We start from the raw sequence: 22,919 nt of genomic DNA, 5'->3' as shown, positions 1-22,919 counted from the left end.
AACAACTAGCTTTCAATCAGAAAATGCCAAGTTGTCTCCCTTTAATTTATATGTTGTTGAAGGGACCCTGGGTTCCTTTGTCAAGCCACAGTTTTCGGTATTTCTGGTTTTTGTTAAAATACCATCTTTTGTGGATAAAGAGAATGAGGACTAAAGTTGAGGAGGAGCATGATATCATTATCGTTGAGCTTAATCATCAGCAAATGGATTTTTCCACTGGGGAGGCAACCTATGAGTGGTTCCGTTCCAAGAAGTTCTCTGGGATTTGGAATGAATTTTCCCACAGGAAATAGAAATAGGAATTAGACTCCCAGTTCCAGTCCACAAGAGCTGGTTTAATTCACAGTACAGCTGAACTATAGTTATAGGGGTCATATTTTCTGAACCCCAAATTGAGATCCATGATTTGGCAAGTACATATGTTCTGACCACAATAAAAGAACAGAATGGGAATACTGAAATGGGATTTGTACTGGGAGATCCAGGAAGTCATATTGTTGGACTTCGATGCTCCACTGTAGACCTCAACACCATGTATGACTATACGTCCACAGGAAAATGCACATCCAGCTCCAATGTGGCGCATCAGGGTCACACTCCTCCTGCTGCTACCTGCCCCCCACGCTCCCCACCCCTGGCTTCAAGCCTCAGGAGGGGGCTCTACCACTGTTGTGATACCTGCTTCACCCCACAACTCTGTTCCCATGGCCATGCCTTCATTCCTCCCTCCTGCAACCTAGTGCCATCCCAAGCTTCTAGATTAATCCCAGTCTCGAGCTACAGACCTCTGAAGCCTGGTCTAATATCACCAACCATCTTGTTCACCCCACACTAACTTTTCAAACTGGTCCCAGCCACTGTGAAACTTTTTAAAAGATTTTATTTATTTATTCATGAGAAATACAAAAAGAGACAGAAACACAGGCAGAGGGAGAAGCAGGCTCTCTGAAGGGACTCAATCCCAGGACTCTGGGATCATGACCTGAGCTGAAGGCAGATGGGCAACTGCTGAGCCACCCAGGCATCCCACCACTGTGAATTTTGATGGAGCTTCCTGGTCCCATCACTTGGTCCCTGCTTTACTCCTGTCCTGGAAACTTAGACTTTGTCTAGGTACCTGTGGCCAGAACTCTGTGTACCTGGCTGCCTGCCCACCTGTACCTCTGCTCATGCTCGCTCTCACCCCACAGCTGACCCAGTCTAGCTAATTTGCAGACACCGAAGACTGTCAGCCTAGAGGCTCAGTGCTCCCAGCCCCTAAACGCAACAGCATCAAGAAAGGAAAGACTTTGGAGACAGATTCACCCCGGTTGAGTTCTAACTTAGCCATTTGCTCACTCTGAGGCTTTAAACAAAGTCCTTGAATCTCTCTGAACCCCAGTTTCCTTACGGTTGGAACGAGGATGATAATAATAGCTATGATACCCGTAGTGTTTACCATGGGCCAACTACCATTGTGTACTACTTTGTGTGCGTTAGTTCATTGAATCCTCACAATAACGGTCTAAAATAAATGCCATCATTTTCCCATTTTACAAATGAGAAAGCGGAAGCCTCCAGCACTTGAATACTTAAAAAAATTTTGTTTTTACTTTTTTTTGGGAGATTTTACTTACTCATGAGAGACACACAGAGAGGCAGAGACATAGGCAGAGGGAGAAGCAGGCTCCCTGCGGGGAGCCCGATGCAGAGCTCGATCTCAGATCCAAACTGTCAGCCTCCAGAGACATCACGTGAGGCCCAGCACAGTGCCCAGCACGCGGGGGCCTCAGCAACCAGTCGTTGCTACGTGCTGTTTCTGCCCATCTGTGTCTCCATTTCCCTGTGGATGTGCTTGGGAAATAGTTGTTGACCTAATCGAAGGTCGTGTTACTAAATCTATCAGCCTACCCACCTTTGCCCTACGTCTGCCATCCCAATCGTGTGAGCGGATTTTGGCCCTGGTTTGTTCATCCCTTCCTTTACCCATTTAGGCAATTATTAATGAAATTGCTGTTCTGGGCAGCCCAGTTGGCTCAGCGGTTTACTGACGCCTTCATCCCAGGGCCTGGTCCTGGGGTCCTGGGATCAAGTCCCACGTCAGGTTACCTGCATGGAGCCTGCTTCTCTCCCTCTGCCTATGGTCTCTGCCTCTCTCTCTTTCTCTCTCTGTGTGTGTCTCTCATGAATAAATAAATAAAATATTAAGGAAAAAAGAAAGAGAAAATGGAAAGATCTGTTTAAAAAAAGAAAAAGAAAGAAATCGCTATTCTGGAGAAGGTGAGCACAATTTGCAAGATGGGCACAGCATCAGAACATCAGCCAGTGAATGTAAAATTACAGTTGGCAAGTGCTCTGAGGCGGGTGTAGAGTGCTATAAGCCTATCATGGCATCTGATCTAACCAGAAAATCAGGGAGGGGTTCTTGGAGGAAGTGATATTTACTTGAGAACTGAAGAGTGAGTAGGAAGCAGTAGACAATGAGAGAGAAAACATCCCCGTCAGTGAGAACAACATGTGCAAAGGCCCTTTGGTGTAAGGGAGCAGGATGTGTAGAAGGCCAGTGTGGCTATAGGCCAGTGTGGCTACAGCAGAAATTGTGTGGCATGAAATGAGTCTGGAGATAAATAGGGGCTAGACCATCCAAGGCCTTGGAAGCCACAGTGGGGTTTTATCTCTATACCCAGCACACTAGGAAACTGTTAAATGTTTTTTGTTTGTTTGTTTTTTGTTTTTAAAAGACTTGATTCATTTATTCATGAGAAACACAGAGAAGAGGCAGAGACGCAGAGGGAGAAGCAGGCTCCATGCAGGGAACCTGATGCAGGAATCGATCCCAGAACTCCAGGATCATGCCCTGATTCAAAGGCAGACGCTCAACCGCTGAGCCACCCAGGGATCCCCTGTTAAAGGTTTTTAAGCAGAGTTCAGGTTGGAGAGGGGATGGCATGATCCAGGACACTTTTGAAAAAGATCACTGATGCAGGGTGAATTAGAGAGAAGTCAGAGAAGGAGAGGAGAAGAGGGACTTTTCCACATGAAAGACTCTGGTTGAACTTTCTTTGCTGACCTGGTAGCTCATTGCTCTCAGGGAGTCTTTCTAGAAGGTTTAGCTAAGAATCCTGACTTAAGACTTAAAATGTACAGATGTCTAATGATTCTGATTTGGGGAGAGTCCTGAGGACTTTGGGGAGAAGCTATTCCTACCATCCTACCAAGTATGATGTCCAGTACTTTCCTGGCTCCTGCTTCTGTCCCTCAGCTGACGATGGTGATTCTTGTGTGTAGCCACATGCCTTTTACACTAAGTCACAAAGTTAGGCTGTATCCCCAGCCAGCATCTCTCTAAAGATACTATGACTTTCAGAGTAAGATCTGACAGCATTTCTTTTTAAATATTTTATTTATTTATTCATGAGAGACACAGAGAGAGAGGCACAGAGACACAGGCAGAGGGAGAAGCAGGCTCCCTATAGGGGTCCTGATATAGGACTCGATCCCAGGACCTTGGGATGACACCCTGAGCCGAAGGCAGATGCTCAACCATTGAGCCACCAGTGGCTTACATTGATTTGTAAACACCAATGTCTCAGAAAGGAAATGACACCGGAAACAAGAAGTAATTCCATATTAAAATATGCAATAACACCAAACTGAAGGAGAACATTGAGAATTCTGAATGGTCTTGTTTCTTAGGGTCCTTACTTACAACAGGCCAATCCAAATCCCAAACCCTTATAACCCCAAAGTTCATCTTTGCCTCATGACAGTCTGTCCCCTGTAGCTCTGTCTGTCAGAATAGAAATATCTAGAAAAAGGTTCTTAAAGCAGACTCCAAAAGTTTTACTGCTATAAAGACAACTAGGGACAACACAGCAAATGGGAAAGTTTCCTGCTATGGAATGAATGGCCTGTGAAGAGATTAATTAGGTAGCAAGGATGTATCAGAAATTAAAACAAAGAATTGGACACGCTGCTTGATCTCGATCACTTGCCACCATCACATGCCTCATTGCTTCAAAATGAATAAAATGCTCAAAAGGCACATTCTCACCCAATAAATACAGAATGGGGTAGTAAGGGAAAATCGGAGTCATTGTGCACATTTGCAGTTGGGATGTGCAGTTGGGAATTTGAGCCCAGGCGGACCCTGGAATCCATTAGCCTTGACATGCCATATATCATCGCAGAGGTAATTTCCCCTTAAATTTGCAATTAGGCCTGGGATTTGGCCCTCGACCCTGATGTCACAGAGCATCAATTACCCTGCTTGGCGTACCGTGTGCCTTACCCCGTAACAAGCAGAGTCTTCTTCTGCCGGGTTCTGTAAAGTTCAGACCAGTTTTGTGCTTTCTCATGTCTCGTGGGTGCTTCCTATTGTTTCCTCTGCTTAAGGCTTATGTCCCTCCAAAGATGATACCAACCTCCTTGAGGTTTGGGAAACCAGCTCCAGATGCCTCTCTTCCTTCCTCCTCATCTCCAAGAGGCATCTGTGCCTCCTAGTAACTTCGCAAGAATGCCTTCTGTTGTTCCAAGGTTTCGGTCAGCCTCCAGGACATAAACGCTCTATGTGAGCATAAGTATGTTTGGTTTCAGACATTCACTAAAGCATGGGTTTTCTGCTTGTCATATTCTAGGTGCTATGGGTATAAAAAGGAGTCTCCAAGAACTCCATTGGGTCCTTGCATTTCCTTTCAAGGAAATCTATCCAAGACACACAGCAGAAAAAAAAGAAAGAAAGAAAAAAGACACACAGCAGAGACCAACACACTTTTCTAACATAAAGTGAGGGGATGCGTTCATCACTTCAGTTCGCCAATAGTCTGGAAGAGCCTTCTCTTGTTTTATTTCATTCCTTTTTCCCCACTTCTTCCTCACTCCCCACTCTCATTAGCCCTTCTCTCCTCCAACCCTTAAGCACCTGCCCTGTTACGTTTGGCACACATCCTTGGGTCTGTACAGATCTTCGAAGAGTACTGAGCATGGTTGCCTGAATGTAAGCATTTTAAATTTACAACAACAGTAATAGTAATAGTGTGCTGTGAGAGTCATCCTATTTCTTAATTTTAAACAAATAGCAGACTGTGTTTTGAAGACCAGTGGATGGGGGCGCCTGGCTGCCCCAGTTGGTAGAGCATGCAACTCTTGATCTGAGGGTTGTGAGTTCGAGTCCCACACTGGGTGTAGAGATTACTTTTAAAAAGTAGAAATCTGGGCAGCATGGGTGGCTCAGTGGTTTAGCACCACCTTCAGCCCAGGGCGTGATCCTGGAGACCCAGGATCGAGTCCCACGTCGGGCTCCCTACATGGAGCCTGCTTCTCCCTCTACCTCTGTCTCTGCCTCTCTCTCTCTCTCTCTCTCTCTGTGTGTCTCATAAATAAATAAAATCTTTTTTAAAAAGTAAAATCTTTAATAAATAAATAAAGACCAGTGCATGTTTCTGATGGTACCTCTGGCTTATTCCTCTGTCTGCTTCAGTCTTCTATCAGGGGCAGCCACTGTTTCTCCCATCCATTCCCCCAGGTTAAGCCCCATTTAAAGTGCCTCCCACTTTCCCCACCCACAGAGAATGCTACGATCAGTCACCTGAGCCTTGTCTCTTGTGCTGTGCTCACTGGGAGTCTCCTTCTAAAAGTGGGACTTATGGGTCATAGGTCGGATGCTCACCTAATTTCACTGAGTTCTGCTGCCACATTGCCCTCAGATGGCTGCACCATTTCCACCCACAGCGCCCCTTCACTCTCTCCATATAATCAGCTTGGTACCTCAAATCATCATCATAATAATAATGCCCACTGCCACTTGTTGAACATCTGCTACCTGCCAAGCTGTATGCTAGTTGCTTCTTGTGCAGAATGCAGAATACTTACATCTTTGCAAGGTGTTTATCAACATCTTGTTGGCAGGTGAGGATAGCAAGGTTCAGCCAGGGTAAGTTCCTCATCAAGGGGCAGGCAGCTCTCCTGTGACCGAGGCAGGCTCAGTCCCTGGTGCTGAGCTCCGTGTGACTTGAAAAATATGTACTACTCAAGGTACTAGGTTAGTTTTATTAAAATCACATAACTAGCTGTGATGGAGGAAGGTGACACTGGTCAAGCACTCCCCTTGAGATGAGGGGGTACCCCTCTGCAGAGTTTTGCCCATCACAGTGAGGTGCTCAGAGAGCCACAGAAATTCTTCTTTGCAACTAGAACTGAACTAAAAATGAGATCTTCACGTCATTTCCACATAAATACACTGACAACAGTACCCCAAGACTCCTAAATAGTCTCAGTATGAAGGGCAGTCTTTACTAGAGACCTCTTTGATATATTAGAATAGTAGTTTTGTACAATTTTTTCTCAGTATTTTGGAGTATAAATCTAAATGGTTATGGTTGGAAGAGTCTAAGCTTTCTAAGGCAGACTAGAAATTATAGCTTCCATTTGAGGGCGAAAACTTATTTGTTTAATAAAAAACCTTTATGGATGCAAAGAGTAACAAGGCATTGATCCAGCCCTGAGCGGCTTACAACCTCGGGGAGAGAAAGGCATCAATAAATAATTTGGAGGGTGGCTGGGTGGCTCAGTGGCTGAGGCTCTGCCTTTGGTTCAGGTCATGATCCTGAGGTGCTGGGATCGAGTCCGCATCAGATTCCCCATGGGGAGCCTGCTTCTCCCTCTGCCTGTGTTTCTGCCTCCCTCTCTGTGTCTCCCATATATTCATTTATTTGTTATAAATAAATGAATTTATACAGAAATATATTTATAAATAAATAAAATGTTAAAAATATGTAAGTAAATAATTTGGGGACCGACTAGATCCTGCACCAGCAAATGGAGAGCTCCCAGGGAAACAGAATAGAGGCAGATGCCCAATGGCAAATGCAGGGAGCATCAGCTCCTGGCATCTAACAAAGGGTGCCTTGCGCCCGAGTCAGCCTCAGCCCTGCCTCTTCCGGCGCTATGAGAAAACGGGGACCGGACCCGCAGATCATAAACAAGCCGGTGGGGTCAAAGGAGGATGGGTCTGGCTTGGGCCAGGGGGTACCGGGTCATTCAGGGAGTAACCGGGACCCCGACCTCAAGAGAGCATATGGTGCCTTCTCTCCGCTTGCGGGTGGTTGGAGTTTCCTTAGATTTCCCTCGGTTTCCGACCTGTCCTCCTTCATCATCTGTGCAGAGAATGATGTTTCAGGTGTCAGAGGAGCTCATTCTGTAACATTAATCAGGGAGGATTAAAACTATGCTTTCTTCCGATCTGTCCTGCAAGGGTTGCTGGGGAGTCCGGGGGAGTCCCTCTTCGACACAAAGGCTGCGCTCACCGGTTTGAAGGACCACGTTCAGCCAAATGGTGATTAGACGGATTCCGCCCGCTACTTTCCAATTCTAAAGTTTTAACTGCTCATTTCCGGGCTGCTCCATCCCTTGTCCCTGGGCGCCAGCAATCCCCATCTAGAGGCCAGGTGCTTTTCTGACATTTTCCTCAAAGCAGGGGTGGGGGTGGGGTCCCAATGACATGTTTCTGGATTTCCGCATCCCGTATTCATCTGTGCAGCTTGCAAGAGCCCGCTGCACCCTGCCCAGCACCTGCGTTACCTGCTCTACGAGCCAAGGCTGGGCTCAGTGAGTATTTTCCTCCTGCTCCTCAGAAAAAGAGGAGGGCAGAGAGAGAGCACCGTGACTGGAATTGTAATGAGCTCCCAAACCTGTTCCTAATTATCTTCCGTAACTTAGCAACGTACTGGATGAGAAAGGAGCAGAACGATTTAAATTCATTGCTGAGATGTGGGTGGAAGTCGGGGAATCGGGCACCCTGGCGGCGCTCCGGGTACAATGTGAGGAGGCATCTGCGAGGTGGGGAAAGGGTATGTGCCCCCAGTTCAGCTTCTGTAGAGGAACAAGGGAGGGAGGAGGAGCTGAGCCCATGGGGGTGGAGAAGTCGCTTGAATTGCTACTGTAAGATTCCTAGATTGCCCAGAGAAGGGAATCTGGGGCCCTCACTCTTACCTTCTAATAACCGTGTGCAGTCGTGGGCTGGCCAACAATTGATTCCAGAGAACTAAGCAATTTCTGCAGCCTCCCCCCAGTCCTCTGAGCTCTCCTTTTCAAAATGTCAGGGTGTCTTTGCTATCTTGTGTCTTGCATGGAAAGAGATATGCTGTACATTTCTTGAGCTGCAGATGAATTTCAGGTGACTACGCAGTCCCCATCGGTGGGACTGCCAGTGGTCACGTGAGGCTCCAGAGCGTGCTCATCAGAGAGCACAGGTTGGGAATGATGGCCATTGGAAGAGTTGCCAGAGCCAGGTTTTGAATACAGACCTAAAATCAAGGAGACATGTATTTTTTTAAATTTTTATTTATCTATCTATCTATCTATCTATCTATCTATCTATTTATTTATTTATGATAGTCACACAGAGAGAGAGAGAGAGAGAGAGAGAGAGAGAGGCAGAGACATAGGCAGAGGGAGAAGCAGGCTCCATGCACCGGGAGCCCGACGTGGGATTCGATCCCGGGTCTCCTGGATCGCACCCTGGGCCAAAGGCAGGCGCCAAACCGCTGCGCCACCCAGGGATCCCAAGGAGACATGTAAAGGCACTTATTTCCTTTTTTTTTTTTTTTTTTTAAGATTTTATTTAAAAAAAAAAGATTTTATTTATTCATTCATGAGAGACACAAAGAGAAAGGCAGAGACATAGGCCAAGGGAGAAGCAGGCTCCATGCAGGGAGCCCAATGTGGGACTTGATCCTGGGTCCCCAGGATCACACCCTGGGTGGAAGGCAGGTGCCAAACCACAGGGCCACCCAGGCGTCCCCAGCCACTTATTTCCATTGGAAAATGAAAGTATAGGTCAGAGGAAGCCTAGCTTGATAACAATTTATGAGAAAAGCATTTGGGCATTTTGCTGAATCATGAACTAAATATAAAACTTGAGGGGATCCCTGGGTGGCTCAGGGATCTTTAAAAAAAAAAAGATTTTATTTATTTATTCATGAGAAACAGAGAGAGAGAGAAAGAGAGAGAGAGAGAGAGAGAGAGAGAGAGAGAGAGAGAGAGGCAGAGACACAGGCAGGAGAAGCAGGCTCCATGCAGGGAGCCAAACGTGGGACTCGATCCTGGGTCTCCAGGATCAGCCCTGGGCAGAAGGCAGGTGCTAAACCACTGCACCACCCAGGCTGCCCAAATAAATAAAATCTTAAAAACAAACAAACAAACAAACAAACAAACAAACAAACTTGAGAATGACAGGGTTGATGAATACCTAACTGAATCTCATGTGTCCCATTAGAAGCATGGGATTCAGGTCAAGGGGAGACCATTGTTTTGTTTTTAGCTTTAATCCTGGAGACCCTAATGCAGAGTGTGGGATCTGGCTCTGGCTCTGCTTTTCAAAAAGCAGCATTGATTGACTTGAGAATGTCCAAGGTAAGAGTAATGAGTCTGGAAGCTTTGTTAGGTGGGGACAGCTGCAGAAATTGGGAGTGTTTGGACCAAAGCGGGGAGCTCAAGGGACCCTAGTCCAAGAGGGAGGCTCCCTCACCTGCAGTAATGTGCCTTTTATAGATGTTGAATTCTCCCCTACCTGATTTTTCCTTCACTTCCTTGTGAACCAGCTCCCTTTGCAGGCAGGGCTTTCCTCCCATGCCGCGCAGGATTGTTCCAGGCAGTTTGCAGTGAGCGGCTTACTCAGTGTGAGCACTGCTGCAGCTGGCCTTTCTGTGGGACTTTAGCCTTCCTGCTCCTGACCAGGTGAGGAGCAGAGTGCCATTTATGGCCAATGCATCCCCTAGCTCTTGGGGTTACTGAGTCCTAGGGTGCTCTTAATATTCCAAAGCGTCTTAACCAGATCAGAGCCATGGAGTAAATAAACTCTACAGGCTCGGGGTGCTAGCTCTCAGAGAGCCCAGGGAAGGATTCAGGGGAAGAAAGGGAGTTTCAGAGATGCTTGGATTTAAACAAGCAAGGAGAGGGAGGGGAGGCCCTGGGCTGGAGGAATATTATTGCCAAGGTAGGGAGTAGATAAGCCTGACTGTAAGGACAGTGGGACAAGGCTGTGGGGAAAGGTCAAATGATGGGGAGCCTTAAATGCCACACAAGGGTTTGACTTCTGTTAGGGAGGCAAGGGGTAGATTTGTCAGATTTGGCAAATGAAATACTGTGCCCAGTAAAATCTGGACTTCAATCAATAACAAATAACTTTTAGTATAATGATGTCCTAAAAATTGCATGGGACCTAGTCTTGCTCAAAAAAAAAAAATGTGTTTGTGGTTTATTTGGAACTCTGACTTAACTGGGCATTTTGTACTTTCGTAACTCATGCAAGGGGAATTCACTGAAGTTTTATAACAAGGGAGTCCTCTGTGTCAAGTTTGGAAAGAGTCATCTGGCTGCTGTGTGGCCACTGAATTTGAGGAGGAAGACACAGAGTCAGGGCTAGAGAAGGAAAAAACTCTATTCGTCCTGTACACCCAATACTTCACCTCTGCTACCAGATGTTGGGGGCAGTTTCCAACCAGATGGGTGTCCTACGATTCAGCTCAGTTCTGGCATTATCTACCTGGACAATGTCAGATCTCACAGGTTGAGAGCTCAGATCCCATAAGACTGCCCCTCCCCCTAGATGTCACTCTCCAGGCCAGGTTATCACACCAGCTACAAAACAGAGGTTCCCACAACCCCCTCCTCCGTTCAATAATTTGCTAAAACAGCTTATAGAACTCAGGAAAAAAAACAAAAAAGAACTCAGGAAACCAGTTTACTTACAGGAGTAACAGTTTATGATAAAAGGATACAGCTCAGCAACAGCCAGATGGAAGAGACACACAGGGCAAGGTATGGGGGAAAGGGCACGGAGCTTCCATGTCCTCTCTGGACATTCCAGCCTCCCACTACCTCTACCTGTATACCAACCCTTCAGTTGGGGTTTCTTATGGAAGCTTTGTAATGTAGGCATGATTGACTGAAGCCTTGGCCATTGGTGATTAACTCAACCTCCAGCCCAGCTCCTCTTCTCAGAGGTCAGGAGGTGGGACTGGGGCCCCCCGGGTGGATCAGCGGTTGAGCTTCTGCCTTTGACTCACAGGATCCCCGATCAAGTCCCATATCGGGCTCCCCACAGAAAGCCTGCTTCTCCCTCTGCTTGTGTCTCTGCCTCTCTCTCTATTGTGCCTCTCATGAATAAGTAAATAAATCTTAAAAAAAGAAAAAAAAAAAGGAGGTGGGGCTGAAAGTTCCAGCTCTCTAATCTCATGGTTGTTTCCCTGGCAACCAGATCCCATTGTGGTTATCTAGAGGCTTTCCAAAAACCACCTTCCTTAACTTGGACTTCAGATTGAAAGGGCTTGTTATGAATAATAAGATACTCTTTTCCCCTTTCTATTTAAGACTTGTCTCAGGAGCCCTGGACAAAAGACCGAATGTTGTAACAAAGGATGCTCTCATTTTTCTTATCACTTAGGAGATTACAAAGTTTTAGGAGCTATGTGCCCCATGTGTCCCTGTAGAACTACGGCCATGGGTGAAGATTAAAATATATATAATATTATGTATTACTATAAATCACAGTACCACAGGCAATAAATTGGAAAATGATTGAAATTGTCCCAACTTGACTCTATAAAAGAGCTTTGGTCTGCGTTATAGTAAAAATATGAACAAAGGGATGGATTCAGGAGATGAGCTCAATGGCTCAGTCAACAGGCTGTGGTGACTGGCCAGAAGTAGTTCAGGGGAGAAGGCAGAGGAGTGTGGCGGTAGCGAGGGTGAGTTCAAGGTTTAGTCTCAGCGGCTGGGATGAATCTTGGAGGAAATAGTTCAGAGGAAGAATGACATAGATGAAAGAAGGTGGAATTTTGAGTTCTCTGGAAGACCTTCTCATGGTAGATACCAAATGGGAGTTTCCGCAAACAGGAGAGGCAATACTAAATTCCAGAAGAGAGAGTGGGTAGAAACTGTCGGCTTGGTAGCCCCTGGATAGTGACGGCAGCTGAAGTAGGTTGAAGAGTGGATGAGCCCCCTCCAAGGGAGGAGGAAAAGTGAGGTTCAATATAATGGTGGCTCACGGAGGGAAGAAAGCTAAGTTCATTGCATATTTAATAGATTCCGGTCTCTACTCTGGACTAGCAAGTGAGTCTCAATTACTAGTGGCTTCAACCTTTTCTTTTCATTTCAATAAAGGTGGAAAGCAAATATGGAAAAATAGTGTAGTTGCCATAACAGGCTTCCTTCTATGAACATAGTTGGGGGATGTAGTCTTAAATCTCTGAATGCCCAAAAAGACTGGCCCTCTGAGCATCACCCAGATGCTTCAGGGATCACAAGTAAAACCTGATGATGCTGTTGGCTCCCATGCTTGTCAGCCCAAATCTAGAGTGAAGGAGTTGAGGGGAGGTTAGGAGGCCTGAGACTAAGGGTCTGGGGTCCTCCCAGTCCTGGCACTAATCCTGCACCAGAGCCGTGCTAGGTGGCTCACTCAGTAGCCAGCTTCTTGCCCCTGCACTTCTGCAAAGTGGCTCAGTCACAGCCAACTGCTGATCAGCCCATTGTGCCCCCACCCCCACCCCCACCCCAAGGGACAGTATTTGGACACATACTTGACCAATCACACACGCTGGTTTTCTCTGAGTCAGGGACACAGGGAAAAAAGCAATTTTGACCCTTAGCCATGGACAGCATCCAGGGACTTCAAGTAGTGTAATTTATTGGAATCTTAATGAGATTCTAAAGATTTCTGGCTACGGTTCAGGTGAAAAATCTTTGGGTTTTAGACATTCTGACTGCTACGTTAAAGATTTTTAAGTGAATGACTCAGTTGCAAAGTCAGAGAATGGCAGGATGCAATGAGGCATTCTCAAGTGAGGTGAGAACTGGCTGAAGTACCCTGGCCCTTCTTCTTTCCTTCCCACCCAGACACTCCCCTGGATCACCCTGGGAAGTGCTTTGTTCTCCCACTCACTGGATCTTATGGAGCCTGGCACTCTGGGAGGCCACACAGGGGCCCCTGCCTCTCTGCCTGGAGGCACTGCTGGTGCTGCAGCTGCAGTGGGAGCTGACAGACAAGGACCTGCTAGGGCCTTTGTGATGCAAATTGCTGGCTGGTTTGTAGCCACTGATGAGCCGCTCACCCAGAACCAGCCTTCCAAGGCTCAGGCCTTCCTTCAGCTTCTCCCCTGGCTTCCCTTTTCCAACTGTATTTAATAATAACTTTCTAATATCCCCAGAGCTGTGTCTGACCCTCTAATTTGTGAATTTGTCAACTGTCTAAGTAGGATTACGCAACCTGAGATCACATTTCTGGTCTTGTGATCTTAATTCTCTAAGTGAAGACAAATTGTCACAGGAAGTTGTGTGCTGCTGAGACATGGTTCCAGGAGACTGGGAATTAACGTGTGCTAAATGCTGCTCTGCGGCACTGGATCCCCAAACAATTTTTGGGGTAGGTCTTGTTTTCATCTTACAGACCTGAGGTTCAGAGCTTCCAGAATGTACCCAAAGCCATGTAACTACCAAGTGTCTAAATTGGATGAGAATTTAAACTCAACTGATGGGACGCCTGGGTGGCTCACCAGTTGAGTGTCTGCCTTCGGCCCAGGGTGTGATCCTGGAGTCCCGGGATCGAGTCCCACTTCGGGCTTCCTGCATGGAGCCTGTTTCTTTCTCTGCCTATGTCTCTGCCTCTCTTTTGCTGTGCATGAAATACATAAATAAAATCTTAAAAAAAAAAAAACAAAAACTCAACTGACTTCAGATTCTGAACTCTGTTTAGACCTTATGCTCGAGTGTGGAGCTTCAGTTTTGGTTTTCTTCCCCTGGAGATAAAAATATATATGGAACTGAGTGTGTAGCTCTGGATGTTTACTGTTTTATCTTCTAACTGATACATTTGTTGACAAATATTGATTGATGGATCAACGACCTGGAAGACAAAATTTTGGTGCTGTCCTAGCAAGTAGCAACTACATTTACTTTTTTTTTTTTTTTAGATTTATTTATTTGAGAGAGAGAGAGAGTACAAGAGTGGCAGGAGGGGCAGAGGGAGAGGGAGACAGAATCTCAAGCAGACTCTCTGCTAAGCATGGAGACTGACATAGGTCTTGATCCCACGACCCCGAGGTTATGACCTGAGTGAAATCAAGAGTCAGATACTCAACCTACTGAGACACATAGGTGCTCCTTCCTTATATTTTTTAATAGACCTTAATTTTTAGAGCAGTTCTTGGTCCACAGAAAAATTGACTGAAAAGTAAAGAGATTTCCCACGCACTCCCAGGTCCCACACATGCATAGCTTCCTGCATATCAACATCCCCCATCAGATTGGCACACTGGTGTACCAATCATCCAAGCCCATGGTTTACGTTAGGGCTTGCTTTTAGTATTGTATATTCAATGGGTTTGAGAAAATGTATGACAGGTATCCATCATTATAGTGTCATAAGAGTACAATTGATACTTGAACAACGTGGATGTTAGAGTTACCAACCCCATTGTGGGGTTGAAAATCAGCATATAACTTTTGACTTTACAAAAACTTAACTAATTTAAAGTTAAAAAGAAAAAACAAACAAAACCCTCCCCCCCCCAAACTTAACTATTAATAGTCTACTATTGACTGGAAATGTCACCAATAACACAGTCAATTAACACATGTTTTCTATACTATATACTTTATTTTTACAATAAAGTGAACTAGAGAAAAGAAAATGTTATTAAGAAAATCATAAATAAGAGGAAGTGCATTTACCATACTATACTGTATTTATCAGAAAGAAATCCACATATAAAAAAATGGACCCCCTGCAGTTGAAACTCCTGTTGCTCAGGGGTTGTCTGAAGTTTCATTGCCCTAAAATTACTCTGTGACCTGCCTATTCATCCCTCTCTCCCTCTACCCCTGATCATTTTACCATCTCCATAGTTTTGCCTTTTCTGGACTATTGTATAGTTAGAATCGTACAGTGTGCAGCCTTTTCAGATTGGCTTCTTTCACTTAATAATATGCATTTAAGGTTCTTTCATGTCTTTTCATAGCCTGATAGCTCATTTCTTTTTGGCGCTGAATAATATTCCATTGTCTAGATGTACCACAGTTTATTCATTCATCTATTGTTGGACACCTGGATTGCTTCCATGTTATGGCAATTATGAATACAGCTGCTATAAACATCCGTATGCAGGTTTTTGTATGAAAATATTTTTGACTCCTTTGGGTAAATACTGAGGATTGTGACTGCTGGATTGCACAGAAGAGCTTTGTGAGAAACTGCCAAACTGTCTTCCAAAGTGGCTGTACCATTTTTCATTCCCAACAGCAATGAGTGAGAGTTTCTAGTGTTCCTCATCTTTGCTAGCATTTAGTGTTGTCAATGTTTTGGATTTTGACCATTCTAATAGGTGTATAGTGATATCTTGTTATTTTATTTTGGGTTTCCTTAATGGTGTATGTTGTTGAGCATCTTTTCATATGCTTATTTGTCACCTACCCAGTTCTCTATTTCTACATCCTGTATGGACTTGTATCCATTTTTTCCCTATTAAAATTCATATATGGGGGGGCTATCTTGCTCTACTCTTGCTGGAGTTGAATGTATACATGACATTTGTGAACATTATTGGATGCAGATGGAACTTCTACTTTTATATCTCTGTCCCAACCATTAGATCTTTGTATCTAACTGCTTATTGACATCTCCACTTGGATGTCCCATGAATACCTCAAACTCAACCATCTAGCAGAAGCTTATCTTCCTCCACAAACACAAGCTCCTGCTGTCTCCACTCTCACTGAATTGTATCACCACCTAAGCCTCAACCTTGACATCTCCTTCTTGCTCACCTGCCCTCCATGCCACCACCAAGTCGTGCTGACTATCCAGTGAACATAGTTCTTGTCCATCCCACTTTTCCCCATTCTCACCATTGCTATCATACTTAGTCACCATCACCTCTTGCTTGGACCACCCCAACAACCTCCCCACAGATGACCCTATCTCCTCACCTTTCCCTCTCTAACTCACTCTCCCCATAGTCAAGTGGGGAGATCATTTCAAAGTACAAGTTTGACTATGTATGTCACTGCCAGACCATGAATTTCACTTCCTTGGGACAAAGTCCAAAATCCTTAGCATGCTCTGTGGGGCCTGAATAATATGACTCTGTGCTAGTCTTTCCAGATGCAATAGTGAACCAATCACAAGAGCCCTGTCCTCCTCATGCTCCTTCCAACCTAGAGATAGGAACAGAAAATAAACAGTAAAAAAAATATGAATAAGTGGATGGTGATTTGTGTTATGAAGGAATGGATGAGGTGTCTCAATTGGGAAGGGCAGGAGTTGTTACTCTAGATAGCATGGTAAGGGAGGTCTCTTTGAGGAGGCCACAGATATGCTCCAGGACCTATCGTTACACCATGAGAGCTAGTTCTATGCAGAGGGAAGAGCATGTGTGAAAGCCAGGTTGCAGTTTCAGGGACAGAAAAGTCAGTGTTGCTGGAACAGAGAAAGCAAGGGGAAGGTGGTGCAAGATGAGCTGGGAAGAGTGGGCAGAGTTCTGGGGAGCATGCTGGGTTTCATCCTGGTAACGTTTAATGCAGAAGAGTGCTGAATACAGTGGGGGGCCTTGTCATAGGCTGGGTTCATGGAGAGCCCTCTGGGGAATCCGCGGTATTCCAGTAGAGATCTCATCACTGACACAGACATGGCAGTGGAGATGGAGGGAGCAGGTGCATTGGAGCAGTGAAGACAGAGCTGGAGGAGACCTTGGTCTCCAGACTCTCAGGTTGGTTCTTCAGTTTGTTTGACCAATAGTTAAGTCAAGTTGGAGATTTTAAGAGTCCTGAAGTTTTACTTGCTTTGACAGCAATAGCTGTTAGGAGTGATCAAAACCTGCACGTTGCGGCACCCAGGTAGCTCAGTCGGTTAAGTGTCTGACTTTGGCTCAGGTCATAATCCCAGGGTCCTGGGATCGAACCCTGCGTTGGGCTCTCTGCTCAGTGGGGAGTCTACTTCTCTCCCCCTCTGCAGCTCCCCCTGCTCATGCAACTCTTGTGCTCTCTTTCTCTCAAATAAATAAATAAAATCTTTTTTAAATGTCAAAAAAAGAAAGAAAGAAAACCTGCACATGAGTTTGCCTATTTCACTCCTAGTAAGAGGCCACAGGCTCTTGAAGGAGTCTTTGTTGTTGTTCACGTGTGGTTGGTTTATGGCTGGATACTGAAGGGTAGGTCTCTAGCATTTAGAGAGGCTGTGTGCATAGTGGTCCCTGTTCTCAGAGATGATGCTCTCTAGCTCTCCCATCAGGCTATGAACAGGACCATGTTATTCTTTTTCTTTTCTTTTCTTTTCTTTTCCTTTCTTTTCTTTTCTTTTCTTCTCTTTTCTTTTCTTTCTTTCTTTTTTTTTGTCTATTAAGATGACTATATAGTTTCTGTGCTGTAGTTTATTTTGTTTTTAAAAAATATTACAGGGATGCCTGGATGGCTTAGCAGCTGATTGTCTGCCTTTGGCTCAGGTCCTGATCCTGGAATCTGGGATCAGGTCCCATATCGGGCCCCTTGTGGGGAGCCTGCTTCTCCCTCTGCCTGTGTCTTGCCCCCCCCCCTCTCTCTCTCTCTCACTCACTCTCTCTCATGTGCCTCTCATGAATAAATAAATAAAATATTTAAAAAATATATTATATCAGTTGGGCCACCTGGGTGGCTTAGTCAGTTGAGTGACTCAAGTCTTGATCTCAAGGTTGTGAGTTTTAGCCCTGCATTGGGCTCCACATCCAGTGTGGAGCCAGTGTGTTAAAAACAAAACAAAACAAAACCAAACAAAACCAAAGCAAAACAAAAATATTTTTTAAAAAAATTATTAAATAATAATAATTTAAATATTAATAATTAAATTAAATAATAATTTAAATATTATATCAGTTGATTTTGGCATGCTAAAATAACCTTGCATTCCCAGGATAAATCCCACCTGGTTGTGATGTGTAATTCTTTTTATTTTTTATTTTTTGTAATCCTTTTTATATGTTGCTGGATTGGTTTGCTAGTCTTTTATTTATATTTCTGCATTTTTATTACTGAGAGATATTGATCTATAGTTTTTCATTCTTGTAATGTCTTTATCCATATAAAATGAGCTAGAAAATATTCTCTTCTGCTTTTTGGAAAAGTTTATGATGGATTGGTGTTAATTCTTTAACCAATTTCTGATAGGATTCACCAGTGACGCAATCTTGGTCTGGGCTTTTCTTTGTGGGAAGTTTTTGGTTACTAACTCAATTTTATTATTTGTTATGTGTCTAACAAGATTTTTAATTTATTCTTTAGTCAATTTTAGTAGTTCATGCCTTTCTCGGAATTTGTTTAGGTTACCTAAATTGTTGGCATAAAATTGTTCACGGTAGCCCCTTATGATCTTTTTTACTTCTGTAAGGTTGGTAAGGATGTCTCCTCTTTCCTACCTCAATTTAATAATTTAAGTCTCGGGCAGCCCAGATGGCTCAGCGGTTTATCGCGCCTTCAGCCCAGGGTGTGATCCTGGAAACCCAGGATTGAGTCCCACTTCGGGCTCCCTACATGGAGCCTGCTACTCCCTCTGTCTGTGTCTCTGCCTCTTTCTCTCTGTGTCTCTCATGAATAATTAAATACATTCTTTAAAATAATAATAATAATAATTTAAGTCTCTTCTAATTTTTTCTTGGCCAGTCTAGCTAAATTTATCAATTTGGTTGGTCTTTCAAAGAACTAACTAGAATTTGTTGATTTTTTTTCAATTTTTTAAAAGTTCTATATTTCAGTATTTACATTCTAATCTTTATCATTGTTTTCATTCTTCTTATTTAGGGTTTAGTTTGCTCTTCTTTTCCTATTTTCTTAAAGTGGAAAGTTATGTTATTGATTTGAGATCTTTCATTCTTAAGCCAGAAATTACAGTAAATTTCTCTCTTATCTGCATCCCATAAGTTCTAGCATCTTTTGTCTTCATTTTTATCTCAAAGTGCTTTCTAATTTATCTTGTGATTTCTTCTTTGACCATTTGTTATTCAGGAATGTGTTCTTAAAATTTCCAAGTATTTGTGAATTTCTCCAATTTTTTTTCTGTTACTGATTTCTAATTTCATTTCATTGTAGTCAGTCATTTCCTATGATTTTATTCCTTTTTAACTTTGTTAAAAAGTTTGTTCTGTGACCTGGCACATGGTCTATCTTGAAGAATATTTCATGGACACAAAGAAAAATGTATATATTCTGCTCTTGTTGAATGTTCTATGGATGACTATTAGGTCCAACTGGTTTCTAATGTTATTTAAATTGTTCATTCCTTGTTGATCTCTACCCAGTTATTCTATCCATTATTGATGGCAAGATATTGAAGATGTTAGTTTCATTGTCTAGTTCTCCCTTTGCTTCTCTGAGTTTTCCCTTCTTGTATTTTTGGTATTTGTTATTAGGTGCATATTTGTAATTATTATGTCCTCTGATGGTTTGACCTTAAAATTTTTTATTTTTTATTTTTGTAAACAATTTTAGTTTTTAATTTTTTAATTTTAATTTTAAATTTTTTAACAATTTTAGTTTTTAAATTTATTCATGAGACACACACACACAGAGAGAGAGAGAGAGGCAGAGACATAGGCAGAAAGAAAAGCAGGATCCATGCAGGAAGCCTGATGCGGGACTTGATCCCACGGCCACCCAGGAGTCCCTTTTTAAATTTTTTAAATTGTTAAAATTTTTTAAATATCTTATTTATTTGAGAGAGAGAGAGTGAAATTGAGCATGAGTTGGTAGTAGGGGCAAATGGAGAGGGAGAAGCAAGCTCCCTGGTCAGGAGCAGAATCCCATGACCCTGAGATCATGACCTGAGCCAATGGTAGACACCTAACTGACTGAGCCACTCAGGAGCCCCAGCCCTTTAAGAAATGTTAAATGTTCTTTTTAAATCTCTAGTAACAATTTTTTGTCTTCAAGATTATTTTCTCTAATATTGCTATATCTCCTCCAGCTCTCTTTTGGGTATCCTTTGCACAGGATATCTCTTTCCATCCTTCAGTTTTCAATTTACTTGTATCTTTGACTCTGAAATGTGTCTCTTACAGATCATGGCTTTCTTTGCTTTCTTTTCTTTATTTTCTTTCTTTCTTTCTTTCTTTCTTTCTTTCTTTCTTTCTTTCTTTCTTTTTCTTTCTTTTTTCTTTCTTCCTTTTCTTTCTTTTCTTTCTTTCTTTCATTAAATCCATACTGCCAGTCTCTGTCTTTTGATTGAAACACATTTGCAGTTTTGATTGAAACACATTTGGGATCCCTGGGTGGCGCAGTGGTTTGGCGCCTGCCTTTGGCCCGGGGTGCGATCCTGGAGACCCGGGATCAAATCCCACATCGGGCTCCCGGTGCATGGAGGCTGCTTCTCCCTCTGCCTGTGTCTCTGCCTCTCTCTCTCTGTGTGTGACTATCATAAATAAATAAAAATTTAAAAAAAATTAAAAAAAAAAGAAAAAGAAACACATTTGCAGTTAATGTAATCACCAAGTAGGTAGAATTTACAACTGCCATTTTGCTATTTCTATGTGTCTCATGTCTTATTTGTTCTTTTGTTTCTCCATTACTACCTTTTTTGGGTTAGATATTCTCTAGTACCATTCTCTAATACCATTTTAATTCCCCATTTGTTTTACTCTACTGTTTTTTTAGATTTTACTTATTTTAGAAAGAGATAGAGCAAATGGGAGGGGGGAAAAGCAGAAGAATAGAGAGAGGCAGACTCTCCACTGAGCATGGAGCCTGATGTGGGACTCTATTGGATGACCCCAAGATCATGACCTATCTTTTAAATCAGATAGCAAAATAAAATATTTTTTTAAATAAAATAATTAAAAACAGAAATATATCTGTACTATCTTTCATACTTACCTGTATACTTATCTTTCCAGAGCTCTTTATTTCTCTGGGTGGAACCCAGTCCAGTGTCCTCTTATTTTAGTCTGAATGACTCCTTTTAGTTTTTCTGGTAGGGCAGGTCTGCTAGTGTTGAGTTCTCTCATTTTTTGTTTATTTGTGATTAAGTTTTTCTTTTTTTTCTTTTTTTAAGGATAGTATCAGTGGCTATCAAATTCTTGATTGACAGTCTTTTTCTTTCAGCAGTTGGAATGTGTCACCCATTGATTTCTGGCTTCCAGATGTCTGATGAGAGGTCAGTTGTTGTTCTTATTTTGTATCCATCATGTCATGTGTAATGAGTTGCTTTTCTCTTGATGCTTTCAAAGTTCTTCCTGTTTTTGTCTTTCACCAATTTTACTATGATGTGTCTAGATGTAGACATCTTTTTTTTTTTTTTCAGTTTTATACCTTTATTTGACAATCAGTGATTAGTTCTCATCCACATTAACAGTCTATAGATTTTTGAAAGTGGTGACAGGTACATAGGTAACAGCTTGTAGAGCTTGTTTGGTGAATCTTCATCCTCATTACGTTTTCTGGACAACCGCACACAGATACGGTATGGAACAGTCCTTATTCCTTTGGCCCAGACAGCTTTGTTGAGCCTGGTGTCAATGCACACATCTGGAGTTCCCATCTCCTTCATGGCAAATTTCCGGATCTCTTTGAGCGCCCGAGGGGCAGGCTTCTTGAAACCCACTCCATGGATACGTTTGTGAATGTTGATGGTGTATTCTCGCTACCTCGTTGATGGAGAACGGCCCTTCTTCTTCTTGCCACCCTTCTTTTCGGGAGCCATTCTGCCGGGCCCTAGTTGGAAAGGTGATGTAGACATCTTTGAGTTTATCCTCCTGGGAGTTCATTGAGCATGTATATGTAAAATAGTGTTTTTAAAAGTTTGGAAAGTTTTTAGGCATTATTTCTTCACATATTCTTTCTGCCTCTTTCTCTCACTCTGCCCTCCTGTGACTACTGTGATGGGACTACTGAGATGTGTATGTTGCTACACCTGTATGTCACACAGGTTTCTGAGGCTTTGTTTATTTCTCTGCACACTTTTCTCTTTCTGTTCGGCAGACTGGATCATCTTGATTGATTGTTGGACAAATTCTCTCTTTCTTCTGCCAGTTCAGATATGCTATTGAGCCTTTCTTGTGAATTTTCCACTTCAGTATATACTTTTCAACCCAGAATTTCTATCTGGTTCTTTTCAATAATTTCTTTCACATTATTGATATTCTCTATTTGGTGAGATGTCATTTTCTTACTTCCTTTTAATTCTTTAGACATGATTTCCTTTAGTGATTTGAACATATTTATAATAGATGACTTAAAGTCCTTGCCTAGCAAATCCAACATCTGGGCTTCCTTCAGCATAGCTTGTATTAAACACTTCTTTGCCTAGGCATGGACTATACTCTTTTTTTGCATTTGTCACAATTTTTTTATAGAAACTAGGTTTTAAATATTAAGTATCCAGATTTCTTTCTCCCTGAGATTTTTTTTTTGTTACTGTTATTGCCATTTGCTTGTCTAGTGACTTTCCTGCATTAACTGTTTACAAACTATGCATTCTTTGTCATTTGCAGCTACTAATATCTGCTCAGTTAGCTAGTGGTTGCCTAATAATTAGAGAGATATTTCCTCAAATGCACTGAAATAATAAGTTTCCAGGCTTTTATAAGGACCTCTGTGTGTGTGTTGAGGTACGCCTTCCATATTCTAGTAGATCGTTTACATCTCTGCCTTAGCTTTCACTCTCTGCTTGTACAAAGTCTCAATGTCAGCGAGAGGTGAGAGATTAAGCCTTCTAAGCTCTTTCCCTGGGCATATCCGCAGCCCTGCACATGCATGTGGCCTTCTAGATTCTCAGTAATATGTTACAGCTTTACAAAGCCCCCTGAAGACATCTCATTCCCCATCATTTCCTTTTAAGTTTTTTGTTCAGCCTCTTGTTAGTCTTAACTGGTATCACTACCACAAGCAGCTGCGTTGTCAAACAATTGCCAGTGACTGTGTTTACAAAT

The 22,919-nt window shown here is 43.0% G+C and overlaps 1 protein-coding gene and 1 pseudogene across 2 annotated transcripts in view; one reads left to right on the top strand and one right to left on the bottom strand.

The window, feature by feature from the left end:
• Positions 1 to 22,919, top strand: part of SPATA13 (spermatogenesis associated 13) — a 346,365-nt gene that overhangs the window by 102,309 nt on the left and 221,137 nt on the right. The gene's annotated exons all lie outside the window — the stretch shown is intronic.
• LOC121496771 lies at positions 21,321 to 21,700 on the bottom strand (annotated as a pseudogene).

The sequence above is a fragment of the Vulpes lagopus genome, chromosome 8 (assembly GCF_018345385.1).
Source record: "Vulpes lagopus strain Blue_001 chromosome 8, ASM1834538v1, whole genome shotgun sequence".
NCBI lineage: Eukaryota > Metazoa > Chordata > Mammalia > Carnivora > Canidae > Vulpes > Vulpes lagopus.
The sequence above is the reverse complement of the archived record's forward strand: the minus strand, read 5'-3'. Positions and strand labels throughout refer to the sequence as shown.